Genomic DNA, 10,818 nt, shown 5'->3' with positions numbered 1-10,818 from the left:
CCATACACTATCTGAGCGGCTAGGTATGTTTCTCTCATTAATAATTTTAATCACAACTAGATTTGATCGCGATCAAAACACGGGATTTCCACCCAGATAATTAATTAATTAATTAATTAGTAATATGTTAACGAACAGATGATTGTTTTATTCATATATTTTCGCTTTGCTTTGATTAGATTTGATGAACGAACAAAAGCAAGCACGGGAGAAGGACATAACTGCCAAACAAACAAAAGAAAAAAAATAGCAATGTACGAACGGAATAAAGAACAATAGGACGAATAAAATGATGATTGTATATCCAGCTGCACATGGTTTCTATGATCCCTGTCACCACACGATCAAACATATTAGTTTAGTTTTTGATAGATATAAACAATTCTTAGACTCCTGTGACCTTGAATGAAGGTCTAGGTTATGTTTTTGAACAAATATGATAGCCTTTCATCCCAGCATGCCACAGACTCAATATCAGGTATCTAGACCTCTAAGTTATTCACAAGAAGTCATTTCAATATTGCAGCCTATTTGACCCATGTGACCTTAAATGAAAGGCAAGGTCATTTATATGAAAAAAACTTGGTAGACCTTCATCCCAGCATGCTACAGGCCAAATATCAGTACCCTAGGCCTTTCGGTTATTGAGAAGAAATCGTTTGAATGAAAAGTTTACGCACGGGTCAGATGGCTTAAAAAAAGGTTAAACAATAAATGTGCGAAAAATCAACACGACATCTAGTTTAAAAGGCACTGAAAATATCTGCATTAAGGTAAAAAAAATCAATACCCTATATCTCCGCCATTTTGATTGATATGACCTCTAAATTGGTCACTTTATGTGCCTGAGAGCATGCTCTTTCATACCATATCTGCAAAACATTTCTATCGGAAATGTCATAAATCATGGTAACATTTACGTCATTTTAAAAGTTATGACATTGAAACTACAACCTTTGTAGACAACATTCTAAAGTCTATATCTACGAAAACTCGATACCCTACATCAAATGATAAAGTCGCTACGAGCTCACAAATCACAAATTTACGAACAATCAACAATTAACCCCCCCCCCCCCCCCCCCCCGCCGACCACCGGTGAGGTTTGTTCCTATTCAATATCTTCAATAAATCGCTGAAACATTTCAATACGCTTTAGTGTCTCCCACAAGCATTTCCACAATTGCAAACAGACACAACACGAATAACCGCAGCGTTATAAAGCATACAGACATCCACGCACTGCATTCAAGAGTGAGCGCTCGCCCCGGTGGGGTAGGCTCTGGGTTCTTTCCCCTGGCTGAGATACACCGGAAATTATAGAAATAGACATAGTGGAGCTGTAACCAATTTACATTCGTGTAACCATTACCTGTAAATGTCGTGTAGATTCCGATTCAAATAATATCGAATGTATTATCCTAGAAATATACCACCAGTCGGGTAATATCTTCCTTGGCACATTACATAGACCACCCAACCAAGATGCCAAAACTAAAAATGCTTTCCTTACCTGTTTTGCTGACAACCTTCAAACCATGCAGTCTGAAAATCCGTTAAATATTGTCCTTGTCGGTGACTTTAATAACAGATGTTTATCTTGGAACAGTCAACGCACCAATAGTGAAATAGGACAACGCATGTTAAACATATCTAAACAAAATAGCATGTACCAAATAATAGACCAACCAACTCACATTACAAATACATCTGCCTACATACTTGATCTATTTTTTGTTGATAAACCACATTTTGTTGTACATCGTGGAGTTAATTCCCCGCTCTGCGAGCTCGATCATTGTACCATACACTGTAAATTAAAATACAAAGTGCCTAGACAACAGTCCTAAGTAAGAATTACATGGGATTACAAAACAGCGAATATTGCGGGTCTAAATGATGCTTTTATCACTGCACATCAAGACATATTTTTTTGTTCATTTGATCAACTAGATGACATCATAACAAATGTAAATAAATTTAATATTGATACCTGTAAATCATTTATTAATACAGCCTTGAATAATGGTGGTATTTTGCAAGTTTATCGGTAAAATACAACAATAGACGAGCTATTTCGAGGTGTGCACGCCTTCCTTCAGAACTATTCTGACCGATTGAACAGGCAAATTTGCCATTTAAAAATAAGTCATGTTCATGATTTTTTCTGTTGAAATACCTAAATAATTTAAAATACATCTATAATTTATGCATTAACAGTTGTTAGAGATTGCACCCAAAGAGTGAAACAGTCAAATGAACTGTTTGTAGCGTCTCGATCGCACAAAGACATGCCGTACGACTATTGCACCCCTACCAGATATGTGTAACGTGTGTATCCGGTTGGGCGTTTAGAACCGCCCCGATGGTCGGTTTCAATCGGCAGTATCAGGTACGTAGATGTGTAATCATTAATAAATTACTTGTGAATCGGTGGATATTAGGCCTAATATATTATTAGATATAATATTTGGAGATAGATGTTGCGGTCGTCCTATTATGAATGTTTTTGTAACGAATCTTGTCTGTTCATGATCGGGACTCCCTGACAACATTGAAGCAAGCGTTCAAATTATGGTTTGAAAATTTGAAAAAAGGCTCGTAAACTGACAGTTGACTAGAGTCTACAGATGACGTTTTAAGGGTAAGTTTCTGTTTATACGTTGCTTGATTGTATGATTAAATTGTTGTCCTGTTTAACATATGAATGTAGGCCTAGTTGTATGGATTGTTTGATCAGCTGTTATGCGACTGCAGTTTGAGCAAGCAGTTCGCGGTGAGTGCAGTCAATATTATTACTGTAAAAGTTAATGATTTGAAGACTGAAATCACAGATCTAATAGTTTAACAGTGAATGGATTGCATTTATAGTGTCAGGAAATTTTGATTTCATTGACGACATTTTTGTAAATATTGACAAAAATAATTATGTTACTGCATAGCGGAAAACAACAGACATGGCTTTGACAATTATGTGTTAAACTGAATAGTTCTGCCTTCAAGTTATTCAAAACGGTATTTTCACCCAACAGTTGGCTGATTTAATATCGATGGATCAATATTGGTTAATGAGGCCAGAATGTTTCTGATAATGCATCATAATGAATAACAAAATTATTATAACAAAGAATGTAAAATAATTAGGGATTTCCATTCTTATTAGGGATTTCCATTTACGGATGGAAATCCCTATTGTAATTGTTATGTTTTTAGGGATTTCCATTTACGGATGGAAATCCCTATTGTTAGGGATTTCCATTCAGGATGGAAATCCCTATTGTTATTGTTCTGTTTTTAGGGATTTCCATTGAGGATGGAAATCCCTATTGTTATTGTTATGTTTTTTCTTATTATTTTTTTTTTTTTTTTCTTATTTTTTTTTTTTTCCCACAAATCTTGTTAGCAGGATATCTCAGGAACGAAATAAGGTACGACGCTCAACTTTGGACACGTTATGAATGTACATAAGATCTTGAAATTTACGTTCGATTTTTTACAAAAATGTTCAAGGTCAAGGTCACAGACGTAAAAAAACAATTTTTTGGAACGAAGTTTAAACGCTCATAACTTCATTACCGTTATTGTTATTTAGACAGATCGTGACATTGCGCATGCTTTTCCCATGCCATTCTATCAGAGATTATGTCAAGGTCAAGAGTTCGCTACGGGGTCAAACAAAGGTCAAAAACGAAATTCACCACAGAAAAATTTTGAAAGTTGGATATGAAAGGGCATGCCCTCAGAAATATATAATGACAAGTTTTAAGGTCATGAGATCCAAAATGGCGGAGATATAGGCCTTTGAAAAAAGGCTATTTTGGCGTTTTCCCGCCAAAAATATTAAAGGTTTCAGCGCCTTTAATACTTAACATACATGCTTGAATTTTTGTATAGACATAGCATGGAGGAATGTCTACAGAACTTATGCTGTTTTATTGACCTTGACATTCATTCAAGGTCGCAGGGTTCAAAAAGCTTTAAATCTTTAAACGACATCTTCGTAATAAATAAGAGGTGTAGAGCGCTGAAATTTGGAGACGTTATGTACGTATATGAGTTCTTAAAATGTACTCTCGATTTTGGAGGATAACGTTCAAGGTCAAGGTCACAGACGTAAAAAACTGCTTTTTTCGAACGAACTTTAAACGCTCATAATTTCATAACCGTACGCTACACAACATGTACGTTTCATTCTCCATGTAGATCACGATAATTCACGTTTTTTTTCTCATTACATGTTATCAGAAATTATGTCAAGGTCACGAGTTCACTAGGGGATTAAAAGAGGTCAAACAAAGGTCAAAAATGAACTTTACCATAGAAATGTTTCGAAGGGTGCATATGAAAGAGCATGTTCTCAGGCACATAAAATGACCAAATTGAAGGTCATATGATCCAAAATGGCGGAGATATAGGACATCAAAAATCGAAATTTTAATTTATATTTGCCCCTGCCCGAGACGTTTCAGCGCCTTAATACCTGTATGTACGGTGTTGATTTTTCATACCGCTGTTGTATGAACTTTTGTCTTCAAAAGTTATGGGTTTTAAAGGGATTATATAGAAAAAATGGCGGAAATATAGCTCTCCAAATATGGCAATTTGTTCCATTTCCTTATTTTTCAACGTAATTTGTGTGCTCGTAGCGCCTTCATAATTTAATGTAGGGTGTTGATTTTTTTGCAAATGTAGACTTTAACATATTATCTGTATCGGGTTTCAATTTCAAAGACAAAGCACTGAAAATGGCGGAAATGTAGCCCTCCGAATATGGCGTTTCGTTCATTTTTTAAAGTAAATTTTACCGTTATTTATGAAATTTCAAAGAAAATTGTTTTGAATTGGATGTGAAAGAGCATGCTCTCAGACACATAAAATGACCAATTTCAAGGTCATATGATTCAAAATGGCGGAGATATAGGACATCAAAAACCGAAATTTTAGTTTATATTTGTCCTTGCGACAGGCGTTTCAGCGCCTTTAAACCTGTATGTACAGTGTTGATTTTTCGTACCTGTGTTGTAAGAACTTTTGTTTTCAAAAGTTATGAATTTCAAGGGGTGATATAGAAAAATGGCGGAAATATAGCTCTCCAAATATGGTAATTTGTTTCATTTCCTGGTTTTTTTTCCCGTAATTTGTGAGCTCGTAGCGCCTTTATCATTTAATGTAGGGTGTTGGTTTTTTGTAAATGTTGACTTTGACCTATTGTCTGTACAGGTCTTTAATTTCAAAGACATACATTTGAAAATGGCGGAAATATAGCCCTCCGAATATGGCGTTTCGTTCATTTTTTAACGTAAATTTTTACAGTAATTCATGAAAATTTAAAGAAAAATGTTTTGAATTGGATGTGGAAGAGCATTCTCTCAGATACATAAAATGACCAATTTCAAGGTCATATGATTCAAAATGGCGGAGATATAGGACATCAAAAACTGAAATTTTAGTTTATTTTTGTCCTTGCGACAGGCATTTCAGCGCCTTTAAACCTGTATGTACAGTGTTGATTTTTCATACCTACGTTGTATGAACTTTGGTCTTCAAAAGTTATGAATTTCAAGGGGTGATATAGAAAAATTGCGGAAATATAGCTCTCCAAATATGGTAATTTGTTTCATTTCCTGGTTTTTTTACGTAATTTCTGAGCTCTTAGCGGCTTTATCATTTATTGTAAGGTGTTGATTTTTTTGTAAATGTAGACATTGGCATATTCTCTGTACAGAGTTTTAATTTCAAAGTAATGAATTTGAAAATGGCGGAAATATAGCCCTCTGAATATGGCATTTCGTTTTTTAACGTAAATTTTACCGTAATTTATGAATTTCAAAGAGAAGTGTTTTGAATTGGATGTTAAAGAGCATTATCTGAGACACAGAAAATGACTAATTTCAAGGTCATGTGATTCAAAAATTATTTAGGTTGAATGCGATGTTGAACGTTTTTTTTCTTACTACATGTTATCAGAGATTATGTCTGGGTCAAGAATTCGCTAGAGGGTTCAATGAGGTCAAACAAAGGTCAAAAATGAACTTTACCATAGAAATGTTTTGAAGAGCGCATATGAAAGAACATGCTCTAAAGCACATAAAATGACTAATTTCAAAGCCATATTATTCAAAATGGCGGATATATAGGACATCAAAAATCGAAATTTTAATATCTATTTGTCCTTGCGGCAGACGTTTCAGCGCCTTTAAACCTGTATGTACAGTGTTGATTTTTCATATCTATGTTTTATGAACTTTTGTCTGCAAAATTTATGGATTTTAAATGGGTCATATAGAAAAATGGCGGAAATATAGCTCTCCAAATATGGCAATTTGTTCCATTTCCTGATTTTTTGTAAATGGAGATATTGGCATATTGTCTGTACAGGGTTTTAATTTTAAAGTCATGCATTAGAAAATGAAGGAAATATAGCCCTCCGAATATGTCATTTCGTTCAATTTTTAACGTAAATTTTACCATTTTATGAGATTTAGGATAAAAATGTTCTGAAGATTGTACATATGTATATGAAAGAGAATGTTCTTAGACATATATAATGATTAATTTCAAGGTCATATGATTCAAAATGGCGGAGATATAACACTTCAATGGTCATAATATCACCGTTATCAACGTTATTTATCAAAAGTTTTTGTCACTCACACACACATCACCGTGACACGCCGTGTACGGATACTGAAACATGTATTGCTGTGAGAAGGCAGCAAAATCTTAAAGTTCTATTTAAAACAAGACACTTTTCTCTACCTGTTTTCTTTCTTGTTTATTCTGCATCAAAGCTCTTTCTAATCTTAATCACGCATGGATAAAATTGTGTAAGCCCAATTTTATTTTATGTGAGGGCATGTTTTGTATGTATGAATGTGATAAGATTACATAATGTGGTCAAAGGGAGATAATTTTAACTCTAATTGTACCAGTTATTCCCCTTGGTCTTCATATAAAAAAGAGAATGAAAGTAGACTTGGAACCAAATAGATGTGTTTTTTGTTGTTGGTTTTTTTTCTGTTGTGAAGATTAAAGAAATGTAGACTGAGTTCTCCAACCCAACCTCACGTCCATGACACAGCTGTAATTTGGTAAAAGATTCGGAATACATTTAGAAGTTCAAAAGGTACATATAAGGCGGAGCCAAAGAGTCAAATTAAAATTCAGATTAAAAAAATCTTCTGAAGATCCAGATAGAGCCAGAAACCTATATACATTTACTGAAACATTATAAAAATCCCAGTATAAAAAAATCAGTAGTTTCTGTATGTTTGAAATATAGGATATGACAATATGAAAATATCAATACACATTTCCAAAACTTTTCAACTCAAATTCCACTAAAATAGGGAACTTGTTTTTCTCACCAGACTCCCGCTGATTGGCTCAGCATTTACTTGTCAGCACTGTTCGTACGTCCTTGTGTGCAAATTGTGATCGTTATCGTGCGTCAACTTCGCTAGCCAAGGGTAATACACTTGGCTAGCGAAGTTGATCGTGCGTGTCTACCTGTCCATCCCTCCATCCATCATTCGTTTGTTCGTGAATCGTGTGTTTGTTTGTTTGTCTGTATGACTTAATGAAATGTATCTCAAAGTATGCGCGTTCTGTACGCAGTGTGTGTCCTGTCATTTCGTGCCGGCAGACAGATGAATAGACTGTCTATTGAGAGGTAAACAAAATGCCAGCCACCTGAAGTTGTTATAGTGGAATCATTGTCAACATACACGACATTTTGTCAAATATATTCAAATTGAACACGAACATCGCTGGTAGCATACACGTGGCTACCATTTTCTTTACCTCTCAACTACACGTGGCTTCAAATTTACTCAACTAAATATGTAGTCGGCGGCCATTGCAAATGTGTGAAATAGAAGGGTCCAGAAGTATTTCATTGTGCAGAGTTGTTTAATTTCACAAATGAGATATAATATGGGGACAATGGGGTACATATGATCCCGATGAATAGGTATCGTTTTCCCGGCATTGTATGGACGATGTATTAGAAATTTGCCGCTGACGTAGCGTAGGCCAAATCTTTCCTACGATTTCACGTTTTTAAGAGGTATCGCGAGCTGACTATATATTAGCCAAAAAACATTCTAAAAGCGTACTAAGACGCGCAGTGTTGCTTGTTAATAACCACATAAAAACAAAATTTGTTTTAAGTGGCGGCTTCATTTCACATAAATCACACAAAAAGTTGAGATTTCATTTATAGATATATTATACTCTAATATCTCATCACAGGCAGTGATTCTTTCAATACAAATGTATGTTTCACACGACAGGCAGCGATCCATTCAGTTGATTTTAATGCATCGGTTCCATTAAAATGTAATTTGAAAAAGAAAATTCAAAACTTAAAAACCTTGTAAGTGATAACATCAACTAAACGACTACTTGAGATTTTACTGTATCTTTACAGTACGCAAAAAATATGCCATTTTATTTATGTGTTATTTATGTGTATATTAATTTCATCGTAATGCGTTCTTACTTTCAACTTTTTCAGCGCTGTTTGTTAGTTCATGTGTGTTAATTGTGAACATCATATCATGCGTGTCTGTCCTTCCATCTGTTCGTCAGTCTATCCATTAATTCATGTTTTCGCGTGTTTGTTTGTTTGTTTGTCTGACTTAATAAAATCATATCTGGAAGTATGTTCATGGTATATGAACATGATGAAGTGTGTCCTGTCTATGACCGGACGTGTGCACAGGCTGACGAAAAGACGGGTGGAAGGAAGGACACGTTGATACCCGTGTTCAACCAGATACATTGTGTATATAATCATTATATTCGTTCTTTCTTTCCCTTTTTGTTTGTTTGCTCTTTTCGTTCGATAGTTATTGTTTTCTTCCTTCTTTCGGGCTTGCGTTTGTTCGTTCTTTCGACCGTTTGTTCGTTCATTACAGATAGTTAGATTTTATACGAAGAGAAAAATATTATAGCGATCGTCTTTTCGCTAACATTACTTATATCATTACATAGGTGGAAATCCCGTGTTTTGATCGCGATCAAATCTAGTTTCTTCTTATTATTTTTCTTTTTTTTTCTTATTTCCACAAATCTTGTTAGCAGGATATCTCAGGAACGGAATAAGGTACGACGCTCAACTTTGGACACGTTATGAATGTACATAAGATCTTGAAATGTACGTTCGATTTTTTACAAAAATGTTCAAGGTCAAGGTCACAGACGTAAAAAATACTTTTTTCGAACGAACTTTAAACGCTCATAACTTCATAACTATACGCTGTACATCATCCATGTTTAGTTATTCAGGTAGATCGCGATATTTAAACTTTTTTCTCATTACATGTTATCAGAGATTATATCTAGGTCATGAGTTCGCTAGAGGGTCAAATGAGGTCAAACAAAGATCAAAAATGAACTTTAACATAGAAATGTTTCGAAGGATGCATATGCAAGAGTATGCTCTCCGGTACATAAAATGACCAATTTCAAGGTCATATGATTCAAAATGGCGGAGATATTGAACATCAAAAATCGAAATTTTAGTTTATATTTGTCCCTGCACGAGACGTTTCAGCGCCTTTAAACCTGAATGTACAGTCTTGATCTTTCGTACCTGTGTTGTATGAACTTTTGTTTTGAAAACTTATGAATTTCAAGGGGTTATATTTACACTTGCTATGCTTGGTCACTATACGCTAATACTAGCCGATTTTGTTATTAAATACATGTTTTGTATTTATATATGATTCAAACAATTCTTAAATTAACAATTGTATAAAGAAACGGAAAAATATCCCGACCGGGGCGACGTGCTTTCATTTTTGTTAAAAATGATGGGTGTCAAATGTAAACATTACCTCTGTGTCTGTGTTCCTCATACGATCTAGTCTTTTGGGTGGACGGGCGTGAGACCTCCTGATAGAGGTCAGTTATAAACATATCCTCTTCTCTTTGTTTTTTGAGAATTTAATCATGTGTATTATAAAACATGCACCGCTAGTAATCCACGTGTTGACAGTTACGCGTCACCACAAATACATCCATCGAACACAAGTGAAGTTGTTCCATCTATAGCCTAGATGGCGATGGATATAAGCGTAGATTATATAATCACATGGCGCCGAAGGATGTAATATCGTCAAGTCAGACGACAATCTCAAACAAATTTAGCTACTTGAACACTGGTGTTTTGACAACTTCGGAAAACTCCACTGTGTAAGCGTGCGTCAGCCTCGCCTCGCTGCACAATAACGGTCACCGAGTTCACACATGTGGCCGAGAACAAATACTTTATGTTATTACGCTATATATGAACTTTTTGCAAAATTTAATACCTATTTAAAGTTCTAATCTGATTAAATAAAATTATCTCTGAAATTTACTTTGTTTGTCATGTTTATTTTACACTAAAATATTGAACCTTTTTGTCGTCGCGGATGAATAATTCTACCTTACGTGCAGCGTCATCATTCGCTGTTCAATTGAGTAAGCTCCTCCCACTTTTGACCGACTTTTCTTGAATAATTACGTCACTAACGCGCCCCATAGAATATATTCTTAGAGGAATTGCTCCATACAAGCATGGTTAACATAAAAACGAAATCCAATCCCTATATATAGAAAAATGGCGGAAATATAGCTCTAAAATATGGCAATTTGTTCCATTTTCTTATTTTTCACCGTAATTTGTGAGCTTGTAGGGCCTTTGTCATTTAATGTAGGGTGTTGATTTTTCGTAAATGTAGACTTTGGCATATTGTCTGTACAGGCTTGTAATTTCAAAGTCATCGATTTGAAAATGGTGGAAAAATAGCTCTCGGAATATGGCGTTTC

At 35.0% G+C, this 10,818-nt stretch overlaps 1 protein-coding gene across 1 annotated transcript in view; it reads left to right on the top strand.

Moving 5' to 3' along the window:
• Positions 1 to 2,369: 2,369 nt before the first annotated feature.
• LOC138310899 (carbohydrate sulfotransferase 15-like) overlaps positions 2,370 to 10,818 on the top strand; it is a 79,142-nt gene continuing 70,693 nt past the window's right edge. The window contains exon 1 of the mRNA XM_069252225.1: positions 2,370 to 2,644. The gene's annotated coding sequence lies outside the window, so the exon portion shown is untranslated. The remainder of the gene's footprint in view (positions 2,645 to 10,818) is intronic.

The sequence above is a fragment of the Argopecten irradians genome, chromosome 16 (assembly GCF_041381155.1).
Source record: "Argopecten irradians isolate NY chromosome 16, Ai_NY, whole genome shotgun sequence".
In the NCBI taxonomy this organism is placed as follows: domain Eukaryota; kingdom Metazoa; phylum Mollusca; class Bivalvia; order Pectinida; family Pectinidae; genus Argopecten; species Argopecten irradians.
Note: the sequence above shows the minus strand (reverse complement) of the source record. Positions and strands in the feature narration are given on the sequence as shown.